At 26.0% G+C, this 23525-nt stretch overlaps 9 long non-coding RNA genes across 15 annotated transcripts; 6 read left to right on the plus strand and 3 right to left on the minus strand.

Annotated features, from left to right (window-relative positions):
- Positions 1–225: 225 nt before the first annotated feature.
- Positions 226–2404, minus strand: LOC109605054 (uncharacterized). Of its 2 annotated transcripts, none has more exons than XR_007547235.1 (2): positions 2388–2404; positions 226–500 (listed from the first exon to the last, which is right to left on the minus strand). It is a non-coding gene; the product is annotated as an uncharacterized LOC109605054 (long non-coding RNA). The 2 variants fall into 2 exon arrangements; XR_002191931.2 differs by lacking the exon at positions 2388–2404 and adding an exon at positions 562–611.
- On the plus strand, positions 1054–8700 carry LOC109605053 (uncharacterized). 5 transcript variants are annotated; one of them, XR_007547236.1, is made up of 3 exons: positions 4634–4651; positions 4735–4774; positions 8486–8700. It is a non-coding gene; the product is annotated as an uncharacterized LOC109605053 (long non-coding RNA). The 5 variants fall into 5 exon arrangements; XR_007547240.1 differs by lacking the exons at positions 4634–4651; positions 4735–4774 and adding an exon at positions 1054–1089; XR_007547237.1 differs by lacking the exons at positions 4634–4651; positions 4735–4774 and adding an exon at positions 2797–2936.
- LOC126264542 (uncharacterized) lies at positions 3891–6071 on the minus strand. 2 transcript variants are annotated; one of them, XR_007547233.1, is made up of 2 exons: positions 6054–6071; positions 3891–4164 (listed from the first exon to the last, which is right to left on the minus strand). It is a non-coding gene; the product is annotated as an uncharacterized LOC126264542 (long non-coding RNA). The 2 variants fall into 2 exon arrangements; XR_007547232.1 differs by lacking the exon at positions 6054–6071 and adding an exon at positions 4228–4329.
- LOC126264543 (uncharacterized) lies at positions 7583–10014 on the minus strand. The gene is made up of 2 exons (XR_007547234.1): positions 9750–10014; positions 7583–7853 (listed from the first exon to the last, which is right to left on the minus strand). It is a non-coding gene; the product is annotated as an uncharacterized LOC126264543 (long non-coding RNA).
- Positions 10015–10097: 83 nt separating this feature from the next.
- LOC126264544 (uncharacterized) lies at positions 10098–10531 on the plus strand. The gene is made up of 2 exons (XR_007547241.1): positions 10098–10263; positions 10321–10531. It is a non-coding gene; the product is annotated as an uncharacterized LOC126264544 (long non-coding RNA).
- Positions 10532–12038: 1507 nt separating this feature from the next.
- On the plus strand, positions 12039–12410 carry LOC126264545 (uncharacterized). Its single transcript, XR_007547242.1, has 2 exons — positions 12039–12144; positions 12205–12410. It is a non-coding gene; the product is annotated as an uncharacterized LOC126264545 (long non-coding RNA).
- Positions 12411–14212: 1802 nt separating this feature from the next.
- On the plus strand, positions 14213–14620 carry LOC126264591 (uncharacterized). The gene is made up of 2 exons (XR_007547270.1): positions 14213–14329; positions 14399–14620. It is a non-coding gene; the product is annotated as an uncharacterized LOC126264591 (long non-coding RNA).
- Positions 14621–15392: 772 nt separating this feature from the next.
- LOC126264559 (uncharacterized) lies at positions 15393–16524 on the plus strand. The gene is made up of 2 exons (XR_007547250.1): positions 15393–15682; positions 16033–16524. It is a non-coding gene; the product is annotated as an uncharacterized LOC126264559 (long non-coding RNA).
- A 6214-nt stretch (positions 16525–22738) lies between these two features.
- On the plus strand, positions 22739–23307 carry LOC126264671 (uncharacterized). Its single transcript, XR_007547336.1, has 2 exons — positions 22739–23004; positions 23069–23307. It is a non-coding gene; the product is annotated as an uncharacterized LOC126264671 (long non-coding RNA).
- Positions 23308–23525: the final 218 nt, after the last annotated feature.

Raw genomic sequence — 23525 nt, forward strand, 5'->3', positions numbered from 1 at the left:
TCGATCTTAATATTCTTTATTCAAAAAATTAAGCAAATTCATAAGCCGAATAACTCAAATTTATCATTAACTTGTTGAATCGATCAAGTGAAAGAAATTAATTAAATTATTTTTTGTATTATGTACATCTAAATAACCCTAACATTATTTAAAAGGCAGTTTCTATATTTTCGTTATAAATTAGAGCAATTTCTTTGATACTTGATATGTTAAGTAAAAGAAAGATTTATATTACAAATACACTTTATTCCTATCCAATAGAAATCAACTTTATAGTAAATATTTTAATACAATCTCATTGGTAACTTTATGCTGATTTAATAATATCCGTAGAGTCCAGCACCGTAGCCCAAGGATGGAAAACCTGCGAAAGAGTATCCGGCATATGGGGCAGAATACGCATACGGATACGCAGCTGATGAGTAAGATGAGTACACAATTGGAGATGGATCAGGTTTAGCTGCTACGAAAGCAACTGCCAAAAGAGCAAAAATCAACAACTGAAAATAAAAATAAATATTAATATAACCAATACACAGCATGTAAATGTCTAGCACTAACAGATTTAAACATTTTAATGTAGTTGTCTGTTGTTGAGATATAAAACAAACTGATTCTAGTTCTAATTATTATCGCTTATATACAAATCTTTGATAATTTGCATACAAAAAATGCACACAAATTGGTTATCCTTGAATTATTTAATAAAATAAGTAAGTGCATTATTTATGTTAATCAGATATATACATAAATATTGCCAAAAGTGTTGTGTTTTTAAAAAATGCACATTTCACTTAAGATCTATGAAGAAAATTAAAATTCAGATTTCCAATTTAAAATGTACTAATACATAGTTATTTCTATACTAATGTATTCACAAAAACACTAAGTATAAAAAAGTATATTATATTCACAAGATTTGTCTCATTTGCATCTTGCACTTTAAAAAACACAATTAATTAGACGCAATAGAAAATGCACTTTTTGTAGGTCAAATAAAATTGTATATAAACAACTTGATTTTAAAATTAAATCACAGTTTGTTTTAGACAGCTCTAAACAACACAACCAATAAAAATGTTCAAATCCGTATGTATTGTATTAAGTTGTTAAAATGAATTAAATATTTTCTATTGTTTATTTCAGTTGTTGGTACTTGCTATTTTGGCAGTTGCTTTTGTAGCAGCTAAACCAGATCCATCTCCTGTGATCTACGCACCTGCTGCTTATCCCTACGCCTATTCTGCCCCATATGCTGGATACTCTTTTGGAGGTTTCCCATCCCTTAGCTACACTGCTAAATTTTATGGTTATTATTAAATTGTAGAAAAAGATAATGAATAAAATTTACCAAATAGCACACAACAAGTATTATTTTGAAGTAATTTCATTTAAAATTAATAATGCATGAGTGACGATTGTTTTCAATTTACTTCGTACCAATACGTGGGTAACCGATTTGGCCGCCGATTTCTTCCTTGAGAGTTCATCAGAAATAAAGAAATTTAAACCCGAATCTATCGGCTTTGGACGGCCGTTTAACAACGACTTCGAGATAATAGTAATAGATAATAGTAATTTAACCATAAACTTTGGAAGCTGAGTATTATAAAAACAAGTAAAGTTTTGCTAATGCAGTAGTTTAGTTGGAAGCTTCCAGCTAAGCCGGAAATGAGTTTAACGCTAATATATATTTTTATCTTGAAAGTAGAGTATATTTATAAAAAAGAAAGCCATTTGAACGGAAAATGACTAAAATATTGACTTTTTTCTAATTTTTTAAAATTGTTATGTCAAATTAAAAAAAATCATAAGATTTTTTGGCAAATGCTAAAGTTGGAGTATCTAGAGTTGATTTAAGTAGATATACGTTTAGCTACAACAACAATTTAACATCCCTTTCATAACACTGAGGTAATAATTGTCAAAAATTGTGTATACGTTCAATATTATAATTTATAATGAGATATAAAGTATCAGCATCACCGTAATATTAAATAAATAATATTAATTTGTAATTTTTTTAATTATGTGACAAATAATACAAATAAAATAATGTTTATTATAAATAGGCTTTATTCAACTTTCCTTCAAATATCAATCAAATATTAAAAATATTTTAATACATTGACATTGGTAACTGATTTAGTAATATCCGTATAGTCCAGCACTGTAGCCCAAGGATGGAAAACCAGCGAAAGAATATCCGGCATATGGGGCAGAATACGCATACGGATACGCAGCAGATGAGTAAGATGAGTACACAATTGGAGATGGATCAGGTTTAGCTGCTACAAAAGCAACGGCCAAAAGGGCAAAAATCAACAGCTAAAAATGTAAATTAAAATTAATATAATCAACGCACATCGTGTAAATGTAACACTAACAGATTTAAACATTTTAATATAACTGTCTGTTCTTTGAGGTGTAAAACAAACTAATTCTTGTTCGAAATGATATTGTTTATATATATATAAAAAATTGAATCATTTGCATACAAAAAGTGCACACAAATCGGTTATCCTTGAATTATTTTAAAATTTTGGCATGTGCATAGAGATCTTTGCTTATGTTAATTAGAAACACATTTAAATGTTGCGGAAATATTGAAATTATAAAAATACGCACATTTTGTTAAACATTAACCTTTAAGTAAATAAAATTTTATGTCAAAAAAAGCAACATAATATTCCGAATTTAATAATTAATAATAATTAAATAAATTAATTTTAGTTAGTGTTCTTCTGCTGTACTGGAAAAAACTAGATTTGTCTCATTTGCATCATTACATTTTAAAACACATAATGAATCGGAAGCCACACAATGCACATTTTTTAGATTAAATAAATTGTATATAAACGACTCGATTTCATAATTAAATCACAGTTTGTTTTAGAAGGTTCTAAACAAAACAACTAGTAAAAATGTTCAAATCCGTACGTATTGCATTTGGTTATTGTAATTGATTTCTAATTTTTAATTGTTTCTTTCAGCTGTTGGTCCTTGCTATTCTGGCTTTTGCTTTTGTAGCAGCTAAACCAAATCCATCTCCTGCGATCTACGCACCTGCTGCTTTACCCTACGCATATTCTGCCCCATACGCTGGATACTCCTTTGGAGCTTTCCCATCTCTTGCCTACAGTGCTGGACTATATGGATATTATTAAAATGTTGGAAGAGATAATAAAATTGACTATATAGCTTACAATATGTATTATTTTTCCTTATATAATAATTCTATTTATAATTATTATTGTATCAATCCAGATTATTTTCTATATACTGTATACCAATACATTCAACTAAAGATTTAAGTCTTTTCATTTATGACACATTTTAATGAATATTGATAATATTCTATTTTTTTTTAATTTTGTTTACATTATGGTTGTTCCTCAAATATTTATTCAGACCGGACTATAAATAAAAATAATTTGAATAGCAAATATCTATAAAATATGAAGAAAAAAAAACTAACACTTAATAAAGAAATATAAAGAATCTATAAATAAACATTTTTGATAAAAATAATGAGAATTGTTGCCAATTGCTTAACTTGATTTTCTCTCAGTCAGTAAGTACACTAAAACTGCCATGAAAATTCATTAGTCCTTTCATAACTTTAAGACAAAAATAAAGACATTTAAGTCACAACCAATATTTTGTTTTATAATAATCGGTTGTAAATATACTATTTTTCAAAAAATGTTGACACTACGTAATATTATTTATAAAATGGATGTACCAGCGTCACCATTTTATTTGATTATAATAATTAAAAAACTAATAAATTAGAATATTTTCATGTTTGCCAATTTTAAGAATATATATATTAACCATTTGTCTTTTATTGTGGTTTCCAAAGACAGGTATAATAAGTAAAATAAAAATAATTTTTTACAAATAGAATTTATTCAACATCCAATGAAATATAAATCAAATGTATAGGAAACATTTACAGATTGGTAACTTTTTGTTGATTTAATAATATCCGTACAGTCCAGCACCATAGCCAAGGGATGGAAAACCTGCGAAAGAGTATCCAGCATATGGGGCAGAATACGCATATGGATACGCTGCAGATGAGTAAGATGAGTACACAATTGGAGATGGATCAGGTTTAGCTGCTACGAAAGCAACGGCCAAAAGGGCAAAGATCAACAGCTAAAATGAAAAAAAAAACAATTAATATAATCATTGCACATCGTGTAATTGTTTAACACTAACAGATTTAAACATTTTAATGTAACTGTCTGTTCTGTGAGGTATAAAACAAACTGATTCTAGTTCGAATTGCTATCGTTTATATATAAAAATTGTATCATTTGCATAGAAAAAGTGCACTCAAATTGGTTATCCTTGAATTATTTTAAAATTTAAGTAGGTATGTGCATAGAGATCTATGTTAATTAAAAAGATATACAAATGTTGCGGAAGTATTGAGATTATAAAAAATACGCACATTTTGTTAAACACTAACCTTTAAGTAAATAAAATTTTATGTCAAAAATACATAATATTCTCAATTTAATTATTGTGATACTATTCTAGTTATTAGAAAAAACTGAATATAAAAAGTATATTACTTTTGTTGTTCACAAGATTTGTCTCATTTGCATCCTTACATTTTAAAATGCATAATTAATCAAAGGTAATCCAATGCACATTTTTTAGAACAGGTGTAAATTGTATATAAACAGCTCGATTTCAAAATTGAACCACAGTTTGTTTTAGACACCTCTAAACAAGACAACCAATAAAAATGTTCAAATCCGTATGTATTGTATTAAGTTGTTACAATTCATTACTGATTTTCAATTGTTTATTTCAGCTGTTGGTCCTTGCTATTTTGGCATTTGCTTTTGTAGCAGCTAAACCAGATCCATCCCCTGCGATCTACGCACCTGCTGCTTTACCCTACGCCTATTCTGCACCATACGCTGGATACTCTTTCGGAGCTTTGCCATCTCTTGCCTACAGTGCTGGATTATATGGATATTATTAAAATGTTGAGAGAGATAATAAAATTTACAATATAAATTATGACATGCATTATTTTTTCTCATAATTTTCATTATATCAGTCCAGATTATTTTCAATATTTCAATTATTTATAAATATTTTTATTGCCACAAAAATTTCGTTCAGTCTCATATATCATATACAGGATGTTTTTGACCAGATATGCACTTCTAAATAATAACACGATTCCTTAAAAAAATCCAACAAAAAACGTGATATAAAATGTGATAAATAAATTAATACACAGTAAAACAATTAATTAAAAGAATACTTTTGAAAAGTTTTATATCAAATTAACGAAAATAATAAGAACTTTTGCCAAATGTTTAATCATTTTTGCAACACTCGAAAAGTACACTTTTAGCTATCATTACAATTTACCACCTTTTATAACATTAGGATAAAAATAAAAAAAGAAATAACCAATATTTCAAACTATAATAATTTGTTACAAATTTATTAATTGTCAAAAAATCTAGACACCACATAATATAAAATATATATATATATATATATATATATATATATATATATATATATATATATATATATATATATATATATATAAAATGATACCGTAATATAACAGGGTATCAGGTAAATTATAATAATTAAAAAATTATAATTTTATATATCAATGTTATTCATTTGTATTCTTTATTTATATGACATATTGTAAATAAAATAAAGATTTTTATCACATATAGACTTTATTCAATTTCCTTCCAACGAGAAATCTAATTTACAACAAATATTTCAATACATTCCGATTGGTAACTTTATATTGATTTAATAATATCCATATAGACCAGTACCGTAGCCAAGGGATGGAAAACCAGCGAAAGAGTATCCAGCATATGGGGCAGAATACGCATACGGATACGCAGCAGATGAGTAAGATGAGTACACAATTGGAGATGGGTCTGGTTTAGCTGTTACAAAAGCAACGGCCAAAAGGGCAAAAATCAACAGCTAAAAATGAAAATTAAAATTAATATAATCAACCCACATCGTGTAAATGTAATACTAACAGATTTAAACATTTTAATATAACTGTCTGTTCTGTGAGGTGTAAAATAAACTGATTCTAGTTCGAAATGATATCGTTTATATATAAAAATTGAATCATTTGCATACAAAAAGTGCACACAAATCGGTTATCCTTGAATTATTTTAAAATTTTGACATGTGCATAGAGATTTTTGCTTATGTTAATTAGAAACACATTTAAATGTTGCGGAAATATTGAAATTATAAAAATACGCACATTTTGTTAAAAATTAACCTTTAAGTAAATAAAATTTTATGTCAAAAAAAGCAACATAATATTCCGAATTTAATAATTAATAATAATTAAATAAATTAATTTTAGTTAGTGTTCTTCTGCTGTACTGGAAAAAACTAGATTTGTCTCATTTGCATCATTACATTTTAAAACACATAATGAATCGGAAGCCACACAATGCACATTTTTTAGATTAAATAAATTGTATATAAACGACTCGATTTCATAATTAAATCACAGTTTGTTTTAGAAGATTCTAAACAAAACAACTAGTAAAAATGTTCAAATCCGTATGTATTGCATTTGGTTATTGTAATTGATTTCTAATTTTTAATTGTTTCTTTCAGCTGTTGGTCCTTGCTATTCTGGCTTTTGCTTTTGTAGCAGCTAAACCAGATCCATCCCCTGCGATCTACGCTTCTGCTTTACCCTACGCCTATTCTGCCCCATATGCTGGATACTCTTTCGGAGCTTTCCCATCTCTTGCCTACAGTGCTGGATTATATGGATATTATTAAAATGTTGGAAAAGATAATAAAATTGACCATATAGCTTACAATATGTATTATTTTTCCTTATGTAATAATTCTATTTAAAATTATTATTGTATCAATCCAAATTATTTTCTATATACTGTATACCAATACATTCAACTAAAGATTTAAGTCTTTTCATTTATGACACATTTTAATGAATATTGATAATATTCTATTTTTTTTTAATTTTGTTTACATTATGGTTGTTCCTCAAATAATTATTCAGACCTGACTATAAATAAAAATAATTTGAAAAGCAAAAAAATAAAAAATAAATATCTATAAAATATTAAGCAAAAAAAAAATAACACTTAGTAAAGAAATATAACGAAACTATAAATAAACATTTTTGACAACTGATAAATAAATAAGAATTGTTGGCAATTGCTTAACTTGATTATCTCCAGTCAGTAACTACACTAAAACTGCCATGAAAATTCATTAGCCCTTTCATAACTTTAAGACAAAAATAAAGACATTTAAGTCACAACCAATATTTTGTTTTATAATAATCTGTTGTAAATATACTATTTTTCAAAAAATATTGACACTACGTAATATTATTTATAAAATGGATTTACCAGCGTCACCATTTTATTTGATTAAAATAATTAAAAAACTAATAAATTAGAATATTTTCATGTTTGCCAATTTTAAGAATATATATATATATATATGTTAACCATTTGTCTTTTATTGTGGTTTCCTAAGACAGGTATAATAAGTGAAATAAAAATAATTGTTTACAAATAGTATTTATTCAACATCCAATGAAATATAAATCAAATGTATAGGAAACATTTTCAGATTGGTAACTTTTTGTTGATTTAATAATATCCGTACAGTCCAGCACCATAGCCAAGGTATGGAAAACCTGCGAAAGAGTATCCAGCATATGGGGCAGAATACGCATACGGATACGCAGCAGATGAGTAAGATGAGTACACAATTGGAGATGGGTCTGGTTTAGCTGTTACGAAAGCAACAGCCAAAAGAGCAAAAATCAACAGCTAAAAATAAAAAATAAAATTAATATAATCAATGAACGTCGTGTATATGTAACACTAACAAATTTGAACATTTTAATGTAACTGTGTGTTCTGTGAGGTATAAAACAAACTGATTCTAGTTCGAAATAATATCGTTTATATATAAAAATTGACACATTTGCATACAAAAAGTGCACACAAATTGGTTATCCTTGAATTATTTTAAAATTTAGGCATGTGCATAGAGATCTTTGTTTATGTTAATTAGAAACACATTGAAATTATAAAAAATACGCACATTTTGTTAAACATTAACCTTTAAGTAAATAAAATTTCATGTCAATATTAACAACATAATATTCCGAATTTAATAATTAAATAAATTAATTTTTGTTAATGTTCTTCTGCTGTACTGGAAAAAACTAGATTTGTCTCATTTGCATCATTACATTTTAAAACACATAATGAATCGGAAGCCACACAATGCACATTTTTTAGATTAAATAAATTGTATATAAACGACTCGATTTCATAATTAAATCACAGTTTGTTTTAGAAAGTTCTAAACAAAACAACTAATAAAAATGTTCAAATCTGTACGTATTGCATTTGGTTGTTGTAATTGATTACTAATTTTCAATTGTTTCTTTTAGCTGTTGGTCCTTGCTATTTTGGCAATTGCTTTTGTAGCAGCTAAACCAGATCCATCTCCTGCCATTTACGCACCTGCTGCTTTACCCTACACCTATTCTGCCCCATACGCTGGATACTCTTTCGGAGCTTTCCCATCTCTTGCCTACAGTGCTGGATTATATGGATATTATTAAAATGTTGGAAAAGATAATAAAATTGACCATATAGCTTACAATATGTGTTATTTTTCCTTATGTAATAATTCTATTTATAATTATTATTATATCAATCCAAATTATTTTCTATATACTGTATACCAATACATTCAACTAAAGATTTAAGTCTTTTCATTTATGACAAATTTTAATGAATATTGATAATATTCTATTTTTTTTAATTATGTTTACATTATGGTTGTTCCTCAAATAATTATTCAGACCTGACTATAAATAAAAATAATTTGAAAAGCAAAAAAATAAAAAAAATATTTATATATATATATATAAAATATTAAGCAAAAAAAAATATAACACTTAGTAAAGAAATATAAAGAAACTATAAATAAACATTTTTGACAACTGATAAATAAATAAGAATTGTTTCCAATTGCTTAACTTGATTTTCTCCAGTCAGTAAGTACACTAAAACTGCCATGAAAATTTATTAGCCCTTTCATAACTTTAAGACAAAAATAAAGACATTTAAGTCACAACCAATATTTTGTTTTATAATAATCGGTTGTAAATATACTATTTTTCAAAAAATATTGACACTGCGTAATATTATTTATAAAATGGATGTACCAGCGACACCATTTTATTTGATTAAAATAATTAAAAAACTAATAAATTAGAATATTTTCATGTTTGCTAATTTTAAGAATATATATATTAACCATTTGTCTTTTATTATGGTTCTCTAAAACAGGTAATATATGTAAAATAAAAATAATTTTTTACAAATAGAATTTATTCAACATCCAATGAAATATAAATCAAATGTAAAGGAAACATTTTCAGATTGGTAACTTTTTGTTGATTTAATAATATCCGTACAGTCCAGCACCATAGCCAAGGGATGGAAAACCTGCGAAAGAGTATCCAGCATATGGGGCAGAATACGCATAGGGATACGCAGCAGATGAGTAAGATGAGTACACAATTGGAGATGGGTCTGGTTTAGCTGCTACGAAAGCAACAGCCAAAAGAGCAAAAATCAGCAACTGAAAATGAAAATTAATATTAATATGATACAATGCATATAGGGTAAATGTTTAACACTAACAGATTTGAACATTTTTATGTAACTGTCTGTTCTGTGAGGTATAAAACAAACTGATTCTAGTTCTAATTATTATCCTTTATATATAAAAATTTAATCATTTACATTTGCAAAAAGTGCACACAAATTGGTTATCCTTGAATTATTTTAAAAGTTGATTATGTGCATAGAGATCTTTGATTATGTTAATTAAAATCACATAAATGTTGCGGAACTCACTGAAATTATAAAAAATACGCACATTTCGATAGTATTAACCTTTAAGTAAATAAAAATTCATGTCAAAAATGCATAATATGTTCAATTAAATTACAAAACTGGATACAAAAAATATATTATACAGTTGTTCACAAGTTTAGCCTCATTTACATATATTTTAAAACACGTAATTAAAGGCAATACGATGCACATTTTGTGGGTTAAATGCAACTGTATATAAACAACTTGATTTAAAAATTAAATCATAGTTTGATTTAGACTGTTCTAAACAAAACAACCAATAAAAATGTTCAAATCAGTATGTAATGTATTTAGTTGTTGTAATTCATAACTGATTTTCAATTATTTTTTTCAGCTGGTAGTCCTTGCTATTTTGGCAATTGCTTTTGTAGCAGCTAAACCAGATCCATCTCCTGCGATCTACGCACCTGCTGCTTATCCCTACGCATATTCTGCCCCATACGCTGGATACTCTTTCGGAGGTTTCCCATCACTTAGCTACACTGCTAAATTTTATGGATATTATTAAATTGTAGAAAAATATAATAAAATTTGCACTATTTCAATATGTATTATTTTTTTATGCAATAATACCATTTACAAGTAGTATTGAAACAACCCAGAATCCTTTTAATATATCCTGTACAAATAAGTTCAAACATCAACATATTGATTTATTTGTGTGTGTGTCGTGAATGTTTCCATAAAATATATACAATTTATTTTTATTTTTTTTTTCCAATAAAAGGCTTTTCCAAATTCATCAATTTTTAACAAATATAATTTCAAGTATAATTATAGAATTCATTATACTTATATTTTATTTATATCTATTTTATAGTTTTATATATTATATATTATTATTATTATATTATATTATTTTTGATGCATATTGTTGCCACCTAAATTCATCATCCCTTTCATAAAGTCATTGTTAAAGTTAGCAACAATGATTATGTAAACAACAATCGATAATTTCTATTGCAGTAATAGATAGTAAATTTACTAATTATTAAAAAATCATAGCACTATAAAATATTGTTATTTATAAAATTATACCATATTATTCCATCACCACACACTCAGCTTCTTCTTTCTTCCGTAAATTTTAATTATTTGTTTTTTATATTTTATGTCCCATAAGTAAAATTTTATAATAACATTTTATTTCACAAATAAACCTTATTTAAATTTATAGTATACTTTTTTTAATATTTTAATATATATAATAGTTCAAATGTTTTACGAACACCTCTAAAACAAATATTTTATTAAAATATAAAGTCCAGAGTGGTGTCATAGATATCACAAAATTTACGATAATCAAACTATATTCGTAACAGACAAGTCTGTTTCGAATACATTTCCTCTCTTTTGGAGCTGCGGCGCAAACATGCCCTCAATCTCCGGAGATCTATCTTTCAACACTCTAATCCGGAGATTGCATGCTTGCATGACATCCAACCCTGTGAATCTGACAGATGCAAGAGACCTTGTCTCTTGGCTGTCTAGACCTCTGCGTCTCTTTGGGTCATCTTTTCTTTAGTATGTGACGGTTAGCTGCAAACCTCTTTAATTTTTTCCTTCTCCCTATTTTCCTAAACCTATATGGTTATACTCTTAGGCCATGATCTTCGGATCGGTGCCCGGAGAGGGGTTTTTAGTCGCTTAGTCCAACACTGCCTTCGACTTCCACCAGAAGGCGTCTTATAGATTTTCCCCTCTTTGACCCAATAAAAAAAAAAAAAAACGATAATCAAGACGAATGACACATTCATATGATATATTTTTTCTTAAAATAGAACCAAGAATCGTATTTTAAATACCTAGAATTGGAATTGAATAATAGGAAGTGTTGTGTTTATATAAAATGCATATTGTTTAACACTTAGTAAAAATAAAAATATAAAATTTGAGACTAAATTGCATAATATTGTAAAGTAATAATTAATGTTTACTATAATAATATGTTGAAAAAAAAATTAAATATAACAATTATATTAAGGAGTTGTTGACAAAACTTGACTAATTTGCATCTTTACATTTAAAAACACAATTAATTATCAATGCACATTTTTGTGTAAAATAAAATTGTATATAAAGAGCCTGATGTCAAAATTGAATCATAGTTTAATTTAATCAGCTCTAAACAACTCAACTATCAAACATGTTCAAATCTGTATGTGGTATTAATTTATTTAATTCATTATAATTTTTTTTGTTTTTGTTTCTTTTTCAGTTGTTGGTTCTTGCCATTTTGGCAATTGCTTTTGTAGCAGCTAAACCAAATCCATCTCCCATCGTATACTCCGCTGCCTATCCCTATGCCTATTCTGCCCCATATGCTGGATACTCTTTTGGAGCTTTACCATACCTAGCCCAAGGTGCTGGATTATTTGAATATTATTAGATTACCAAAAACGATAATAAAAATAATATTTAGCATTTCATGAAGTTTTATTTTTCGCCATGCAATAATTCCGACTATAATTATTTTTAAAACAATTCAGATTATTTTTAATATATTACGTACCAATAAGTAAAAATTTACATTATTACTGAGTATTCTAAATTTATATTAGTAAATATTAATATTAATTTTAAACATAACTCCACTCATGCTCATAATGTAGTGCCGATTTAGCAAATTTCCCCAGTAATTCTTTGGACATTCTAAGCATTTATAATTACTTTGGGACCACACTAAATAATTTCAACACACTATTCAAACAAGATACAAGTAATACAAAAACATTTACTGGCGTGATAAGTACGTGATCTCAGGGTACTGTTTCTTATTGGTCAATTCAGAAGGATTGGCTCGTGATAATACCTACTTCATACTTAAATTTTGACAAGGTAGTATCCAAGCATAAAAAATATCGTGCCGTTCTGGTTATATATTTATTAATATAATATTATTATTATATATAATTATGTCATGTTCATTTTTGTGCTAAATTATTGAGTCCAAAGAAATATTTCTTTAATATTTATCTAAAAGTATTATTAGAATGCCTTTAGTTTTATATACAACCCGTGACTATTGTTTACTTCACTCCATAATTTATCTGAATACACTGCAAGCAGCATACTTTTTATGAGAAAAATAAGTTCATAATTGAATTTAGTAGTATAAGATTTCATAAAAACAAATATTCAACAAATAACTTTGATATCAACATTACATTAAACATCAGTTTAATTTTTGGTGCAAAACTAAATATTATCACATATTTTTGACACTTCATTTCATGCTTTAGTTTATCATTAGAGTTTTATTAACAAGTATATTTTTATAAAATTTTATATGATTCTACTTTGAATGATGCTAAATACAATGTTAAGAGTATCATACATGACAGTAACAAATAACAATACGAACAATAAAAAATGAAGATTTAATCAGATGATATAAACAATTTTTAATACCTATAATTATCTTTAAAATAATAATTATCTTTTAAATTTTATAACTCAGATCTAAGCTCGAAACCATACTTGAAATTTTCAAAGCTTGTTGGGAACATAATAGACTAATTTCTCTGAAAAAATGATGCAAATCGTTCTGCTTATGGGAAAGAAAATATATAATATATATACAGTTATTTAACCTTATATTTTAGAAGCTGTAGATTTAAGAGAACAGGTAAAATTTAGCTTATACACTGCTTCAGTTAGAAGCTTTCAGCTAAGCCGAAAATAAGTTTAATGCTAATATCTAATTTTGTCTTGAAAATAGAGATTTCCCAGACAAGAATGTCGTTCGAACATAATGTCTAACTTTTATAGAAGCTGAGATGCAAATTTTTGAAAACTACAAAAAAATTGACTTTTTTCAAATTTCAGAAACTTCTCCAGTACCGGATTTGATCGAATATTTCAAGAAAAAAAATCGGCGTTATTTATAATATATGAAATAAAAAAGAATTAAATATATATAATATAATATATTACCAGTTTTTTTAAATACAAATTTCAAGAGGTATTCACCATTGCCCTCTGAACCGTCAACTACACACCCTATTTAAAGCTTTCTGTTCCCCAAACAGATTATTTTCTTTTCATAAAATAAAATTATCTGACATATTCTATTTGAATAAACTAACAAAATATAATTTTCATTGACATTTTCAATGTTTATATGCGTAGTATTCTACGTTTTATTTAATAAAAAATGTGATACAAAAACCATTGCCAAGTGTATACTTGCTGACATATTATCTAATTTACATTAGACTAATTAATTCGAGTGCACTTTTTTAGGCAAATAGAATGGCATATAAAAATGTGGTCACAAAATTATTAACCATAGTTTGTTTCAATCTGCAGTAAACAAGCCAACAATCAAAATGTTCAAAACCGTAAGCATTATAAGATATATTATTTCAATAATGTGTACCCAGTTTCTGATTTGTTATTATTTATTACAGTTGTTAGTACTTGCCGTCTTGGCCGTTGCTTTTGTAGCAGCCAAACCGGCACCATCTCCAATTGTGTACACTGCTGGTGCTTACCCATACGCCTCTGCTGCTTACCCATACGCTGGCTACTCTTTTGGAAGTCTCCCATTCCTTGGATACAGTGCTGGAATTTATGGAGGATATTACTGAATGCATTTTATAAGCTAAATAAAAATTAATAATACTCATCAATTTTTTGTTTTCTTTTATCATTTGGGTAACTATGGGGTAAAATTGTAATTAAACGTTCATGTAAAAATGTTTATGATTAAATAATATTACATTTAAAATATCTAAAAAGATCATTAATTAACACAACACAAAATTAATGCTGATTATGATAAAAACAATACTAAACAATATTACAATTACCAAATTACATTTAATTTTTGCTTTCCACTAGAAAATTTGTATATTATACAAGGTGACCCTCCAAAAACAATAATTTTCTAAGTGAATTGATTTTGAAAAACTTAATAGCAGTATATAGGAAACTAAAAGATTTTTCTTTCATTTGACGCAATACCCATTTGGAAACATTTGGGGACACTCTCACATTAGAGATTGAAAGTTCTTTCCCAGCATGTAATGTCTAGCAATAAGTTATCTTTGGGGCCAACTTGTATAAGAACTGCATATGCATACACTAAAAAATACATAATCATATGTAAATTTGTTTTAATGTAATTAACATAATACGTAAAACTAATTAAACTTAAAAAGAAATTGGGAAAATAAATGCAACCAGTTTTATAAATGTCAAAAAGTGCTACATTTTTAATAACATTTGATGCAATGTATAATAATACTTAATTAATAATACATTTATTGTAAATAATATCAACTTATTATTATAAAATGTTATGTGTAAATAATAATAAGATTCAATAAACTGTTATTTGGTCCTATCAACAATTGCAGTATCTACAACAGTGAATAACAACATCACCTTGAATAAAATTATGTGAGTCTGTTATATCTGAAAGTAAAGTACTATAACTTTTAATAAATTCCAATTGATAATAAAACAATAAATTTCAAAACTAGTTTTAGTTTTCCATTGCATTTGATTCAGTTTAAACGTGTTTCAATATCAATTGTGTTTAAGTTAATGTAACATATTCGTTACTATTTATTATTCTGTACAGTTTTGAATGCAAATAATCTAACGTTATTCTTATTTGGAGATCATTTGGTTGTGAAACTTCGGGTGTTAAGTACATCAATATGAAGTATCTTTTGTTCTACGTACTCGTAAGTACACATTTATTTTATTTTTATGTAATATTAATTGCTAATATATATAAGTACTTTTAGGATCCTAAAAAATTATCAAAATTTTATAAGTCACTGACAATTCGTCAGTGATTTGTTTATGGTTTGACCACTTCCTGAAACGAAATAAACAATAATCATTGACAATTTCGACATGACATAGTCAATTCATAAAATATTTTAAGGACTTCTAAGTCTAACATAACATAAAACATTTTCATAATTGTTCTTAAATAATTATTATTTATTGAGAATATAATCTGATTAAAAATTAAAATGAATTATTTTGAACTGTTTTTATTAGAATTATTCAAAGTTTATTTTTACAGGTGATCGCTCTTCTTCACATCGCATCCGTAACCTCCAGTCCAAGATTTAACACGTTCTACGCTTTCCAAAGGCCCGACAAATATAACGAGCCGCAAGCATTTCCATTTAGTGATATAGGATATGGAGGATTTAAATCAGACAATTTCGGAGAAATTATTTATTAACTTATTAAATTCAATAGTGATAAAAAAATGTACCTTTATAATAAAATTAAATTAGGAACATAAATCAATGAAATTGGCGTGATATATAGATAGTGTACCACAGATTAGCTGTTAAAAAATTTACATAATAAATAGCAAGTATAATTAAATTTTCACTAGGAATACATAACATTACTAATCATAAATTTAAATAATTGGACACATAAATTATGTCATAGTACTAAATAATTAATAAATTAATATTATAAGAATAAATGAAATAATAAGACAACTCACGAAGTCATTTTCCTATGAAATAACCCATTAATATAATAAAAACAAATAATATATTTTATGCTATTTTTATATCTTATTTTTTATTATATTATTATTTAATAGTAAAATTCAAATATTTCAATAATGTAAGTTATGGTGGAAATGATATGAAATGTAATATTCACATTCTTTAAAGTTTATAAATGATCTTAAAATAATTTCTTGAAGATGTTAATTATCCCAGGATTATCAAGATTTAACATTTGTTTAAACAATTAATAAAAATACTATTAATATATATACTAACTATTAAATAATAGCAAAAAAACTTTTGTAAATTATTTAGTAATTTGATATTATTATTGAAATGTAATAACTTTCGGGTTGAAATTGAAAAAGTGGGATTTTGTGATGAAATTGACTTTATGCATTTCACTTGTGGGATATTGTTCCCTGTAAATTAACATTGGTAAGCCCAATTAAATTTTTAAAAACAGAAATTGACGAAAATGGTTTATTACTACACTTAAAACCAGATAGTTCTGATATTTGGAACAAAGAAGTACTTTAACTTTGAGGGAAAAACAATTAAATAATATTGAACACTGTAAGCTCCTTATTTAGAGTCACAGAAATGTGTTATATCCAATAAATAGTGCAAAAGTAAACCTTTTTAATAACATTTTGTTGTTACTATTAATATATATACTAACTATTAAATAATAGCAAAAAAACTTTTGGAAATTATTTAGTAATTTGAGATTATTATTGAAATGTGTTTTTTTAAATAGTTTTAATAAATGAAGACCACATTTACAAAAATTACAATACAAATGTAAATTTTTTAAAATATAAATAAATTTAAAGATGTGTGCTGAATTATTAGATTAAATTATAATAAATTCAATGGTGTTAAAAAATGGTAATTTTAATTAGAAACATAAATCATCCAAATTGGCATGATAAATAAGAGGTGTAGAACAGAACAACTGTTAAAAAATTTACATAATAAATAATACATAATTTTCTTTAGAAATATATAACAACTAATATGATAACAACTAATTATAATTTAAATAATGTGATACATTAATTATGTCAGAGTATTCAATATTTTAAGAAAAATTGAAACAATATAACAATTAAAATCATTTTTATATGTAACAGCCCATTATTATTTAATTATTATTTAATAACATAAAATTATATACATTATTATTACAAATCAAAAATAATAATTATAGTAATGGTTACAAAATAATATAATATTAACATTCACTAAAACTTATAAAAGATGAAGAAATTGAAATTATTACATGTTTATCAGAATTTTAGATTTGTTTTTTCAGTTAGTCAAAAGTAGTAATTACAAAATATTTTTTTCAAACATAATTCTACATTTTTTATCTATCAATTATTTAATAATGGTTAAAATATTTTAGTGTATATATGTACAAGAATTTATAGTTTTCTTTTTAACTTATTATTGCGGATTTTGAAGTATGGGTTCGCATCACCGACATGTTCGTCCTTTCTTTTACGTGATACTTACATAAATTTGAATCAAACATTTTCATTTCTTACTTTAGTTACCATAAGCCTATTGTATCTTTTTTAGAACAAAATGAAATAATTGAAAGTACAAAAAGTCTTAAGTATTGTTGAAATTAATGATGACAATGATGCAAACAATTAAAATAATGTTAAAAATCAAGTACATTGAAATTTAATTAAATACAAATACCATCCATAAATAATATGATTATATATTAATTGTTATTTCAATTGTATTATATTTATATTTTGTCATCATCATCTTGTACAACCCTTAATATATTTAAATAATAAAAAACCATATAAACATGCACGTGGAGGGTCTAATCAAATATATTACAATAAATCTATTTCCAGAATTAGCTATATTAACACAAATTTAGACATAATTAAGCAATTAAAATATGTGAACAATATCGATTGATTGTTTTTAACAATTAACAATTGGTAAGACAGTACATTACACCATATAAACATTAGATTAATGTAGATATTTGGATAAAACAGCCTTATATAATCGAAAAATGTTATAAAAATTCTTGTCATTGTAATGTGTGAATATTTTAAATCTTTTGTATGCAACATGTCACTCATTCTACAAGGCTATTGGCAAATACTATTCTCCTACACACTATGAATAATAATTTTGATTTCATTTTGATAAATCATAACATTCATGAAATTTAATAGATTGTGACATTTAAATTTGTAATTTCTATAAATCCGGTAACCGAATGCGTAGGTAATCAACAAATACGTTTAAATAGTTTCCGTGTATCAGCTTCAATAAAAATTTTATTATTTACACCAGTTTAATGAGCAGAAAGCGTTTCTATAATATTTTATAACATTTACGACGAAATGAAATATATATCTCCCCCATATGACGTCCTGTAACCGCACTTCGAGGTTTCATAAACACTTCCGGGGGTGTAAAAATAAAATAAATCAAAATTCTATATTACACACTCGTGACTTTGATCCAGGAAAAAGACCGAGTCACAATGGGAATAGGGTCACCGACCTTTAAAGAATATTATTCGCTTTTCTATAAATAACTTTCGGGTTGAAATTGAAAAAGTGAGATTTTGTGATGAAATTGACTTTATGCATTACACTTGTGGGATATTGTTCCCTGTAAATTAACATTGGTAAGCCCAATTAAATTTTTAAAAACAGAAATTAACGAAAATGGTTTGTTACTACACTTAAGACCAGATAGTTCTGATTTTTGGAACAAAGAAGTACTTTAACTTTGAGGGAAAAACAATTAAATAATATTGAACACTGTAAGCTCCTTATTTAGAGTCACAGAAATGTGTTATATCCAATAAATGGTGCAAAAGTAAACCTTTTTAATAATAATTTATTGTTACAATTAAACAAAAAATAAAATAGATACATACATGAACAACATTTATTGTCTTCCTGGATTACATCTACAAACCTTTTTGGGCGACTCGTCTTAATGTGATACTTTTAATCTACATTTAAGAGATGTCGGTGTTATTTAAGGACACCATGTATTTTACACAAGTTTATAAATTTAAATATGTCTGGTTTCAAAGGTACTACAAGTCAGGATATCAAGTGCCTGGTACTGAACTATCAACAAAGACTAGTTGTCCCTGACGTCTGTAAAAAATTAGGACCGTTTGGGTGTGGTTACACTTCTTCAACGCATGGGACATTAACATTCCGTACAGCATGCCACGAAAAAACAAAGTATGTAATCACGATTTTCTGTGTTTTCATGTAAAAATGCCTTTCGAAAACAAAAGTGAAATAAACAAAATATTGTAGGTCACCTTAATTGTATCTACCAAAAATTTAATAAGACTAAAACATAATTGATAAATACAGAAACAATAAAATATTAATAATGTAATAAATTAGGCAATTTGATAAAAGAAAACAATAAAATCAATTCTTAATGTATTTTATTAATATTACTAGTTGCTACTAGTATTAATTACTATTAATATTTAATATAATAGGATATATCAATACATTTTATTACGCAATTAGAATAAATTATCAAAATCTTGTGGTTATTGAATATTAATCATTTTTTTTTTAATCAGCAAGGTGGAAACTGGCAGATGTAAATTGCTCTTGTTTCTTTTAAAATCTCAATTGTTAATGACACAATATCTGAACCAGTTCTTTTATTCTCTTTAAAAAAATGTCGTTGAATGTCAAGGTTGTGATTGTTTTCGTCCAATGATTAAAAAAAATACTAATTAATATTTGACAACTGATATTTGATATACATTTTTTTTTAATTTCACAATATTGTGTTATGTATTTTTACATTTTACATTGTCCACAAAAATAATTATGTTAATATTTATAATTAATTTCTGTAAATAAATCGGTGTTTATATTTAAATGCAGCTTTAATTTAATTAAATTAAATAAATTACACAAAAAAAATTAATATGAGTTTAGATTAACAATATTTAAATTTAATCACATTCTGAAATTCAATAAAAAAAAACAAAAAACGATATTTTAATTATATGATGCTAAATTAGAAAAACTATCTCAAATGCAAATCGTCCCATTAAATCTCACCTTGCACAATTTAATTATTTTTTATTATAGCCACTAAATGTGAATTTATTGTTCCATCATAACACGCCCATATAAATATTTTGTAATTTCACGATCAAGGTTGGTTGGATATGTGACCTTCGAGGACACCAGAAGCAGGTTTCTATAATTTGTATTGTTCGTTTGTAATGAATGATTAAAAATATTTATACTATCGGCGTCCGTGCATAAAAAATGTACACTACCATTTATGTACAGTATATGATGTAGGGACCAAATAAAATTAGTGCAGATGGTTCCAATTTACAATATAAATCAGGAATCTGATAAGTATAAACTATCTACGATAACTTCGTTATTTCCTAAATGAAAAATGCAGTAAGTAAGCACCCCAAGCAACACCAATATAAAATATTTTTTAAGGGGTGAACCTTCCAAATATAATATATAATTAATCATAAACAAATTCATTGAGATATAAAATATTTCGTTTCAAATAAATCGTATTTGTCATTTGTCAAGGGTGTTCCTTAACTAATGGATCATATTTAAATACTGTTATTTAACAACAATTCTCTTATAAATAACCAAAAATTATGGTAAAATTTTTAGATGATATTCCAGGACATAATCTTTTCTTTCATCTTTCTTCATCCTTTTTTCTTATTACTTTATTTGTAGAAACAGAAAATATCTTGAATACACTTTTATTTATTGAATTAGAGAAAAAAATACAATCAACTTAGAAACTTATAGATATTTCCTAATTTCTTTCTAGTACTGATTGTATAAATAATATTTTTTCTACTCCGATTTAATTAAAAGATTTGAAGATATGGCCTCGCTACACATTCATAGTTATTATCCAGTTTATTTGATAATTCAAAGTGAGTCCTGGCAAGTTACGATTTCAGTTGTTTAAGTTCGACTGTAACTATATTAATCTAAAGAAATTATTGTTCTAATCAATTAAATTATCAAAGAAAATGTTCTGAGGAATTCATCAGATATACAAATATAATTAAATAATTTCCATCGTTTATTTATTTAGAATTTTGTATTTTTCACTAGAAAATATTACGTTTAATTATACCACAAACTTTTTTATAAAAAATACATTAAGTAATTTTCCAATTGTGTAAACATTATTTTGTATCTCAGTGAAATATTTAAGTACACAAATTACACAGATAAATTTTTCATTATTTATATATATCTAAAAATTATTTTTTAATTTAAGAACTATATTAACATTTACCTTGTTTTACATATGTAAAATATCTATAATTGAATAATTGTGAACAATAATAATTTAATTATATTAAAATATATTCTAAAATATATTAAAATAACGCAAACACATAAATTTGTCATAAATAAACCAAAAAATAAAAATAAATGTTAATTAAACACAAATTCTAGAATATTTAAATGAAACAGAACGAATCTATAATACAATAACCAATAATTAGCTTCAAATTCAGTTTCAAATATAAAATATTTAACTTTTTTGTTATATTAACAATATATTTGTTATAAAGGACATAACATTTCATTAAATTTTTTGCAGAGTGCTTTCGTTAAACGGCTTAAATAAGTTTTCCAACTCACAGATGTCTCTTCATGCTTACGCACCTCCAAGTATTGACCAGTTTTTATTTAAACGCATCTATTTTTGAAATAATTATTTAATAAAACATTTTACAGTCATTAACATTAAAAAATACAAATTAGGTGTTAAATTACTTTTAGTGTGACACATATTATTAGCTTCGTATTTATCAAAGACCATCAATTAACATTTTAAGTACAGTTAGAGGAAAATTCGGATATCATAAATTTGAAATAAATTGCGGATAATTTGGACACTTAACGGTTTCAACACCGATAACTACAAATACTAATTAAAATCTAATTGTAATTATCGACAATAGATACTTATCTTCCATATAATTACTTCTTCCGGTAATTTTTTTTTATTTTACATTGCATTTAAAAGTTAGTCCTTATAAACTTTTTATAAAAGAAATTTAGTTTAAAATAAATAACAATATTCCCACTGTAAGTAGCGTCCTTGATCTTAATATTAACATACTAATTTAAATACTCATTTCATATCAGGAAAATGGTTAATTAAATTTACCTCTGAATCCCCCAAATTTTTGTTTAAGTTTAAATAATGATCAGAACACAAATGTTAATTTACCTACTTATTATAGATTCTAGCGCTATTTATATGTATTTATGCAAATTTTATTAAGATTCGGTACCGGTTAATTCCTGTGTACATAAAGGCACCATCTATTTTTGTTTATTGTTACTTAATCGTTGATAGAATATTAAATTGCATTAGAGACGGTATATAAACAATGCACCACAAGACGGAACTCATCAGATACAATTCACCTTTGTATACCACAATTCAGCAAAATGTTCAAATTGGTATGTATTTTCTTATTTCCTAATATCCAAATTGTAGAGTAATTAAATATTTGTAATTTTACAGCTCGCCCTTTTTGTAATTTTGGCTATCGCCACCGTTTCCTTGGCATTGCCTAGACCAGGACCAAATCCTCAATTGTACTACGGTGCTTCCCCGTACTATGCAGGTTATGCCTACAGCCCTTACAGCGCTCTTGGATACGGTGGATACTACTATTGATGAAGACTTATTCCCTAGGACTGGACGATTTTTATGCATTACTATGTTGAGATTAAGGATTTAATATACTAGTTTTATGATAATTTGAGTTTTATTAAGTTTAAAAATTCCTGCTTTGAAAAAGTTTGAGAGTCTTTAAAGAGTACCATCGAAAAGATAATAATTTTATATATTTTTAAATGTTCCCAATTTCTTATGTGTATTTGAAGTGAAATAATTTTAACAACTATTAAATTCGTTGATAATTTTTATTTAAAAAATATAATTGTACATTAATGTTTTTGTATTATAAATCCCATTT

This window comes from Aethina tumida, chromosome 2 (assembly GCF_024364675.1).
Source record: "Aethina tumida isolate Nest 87 chromosome 2, icAetTumi1.1, whole genome shotgun sequence".
In the NCBI taxonomy this organism is placed as follows: domain Eukaryota; kingdom Metazoa; phylum Arthropoda; class Insecta; order Coleoptera; family Nitidulidae; genus Aethina; species Aethina tumida.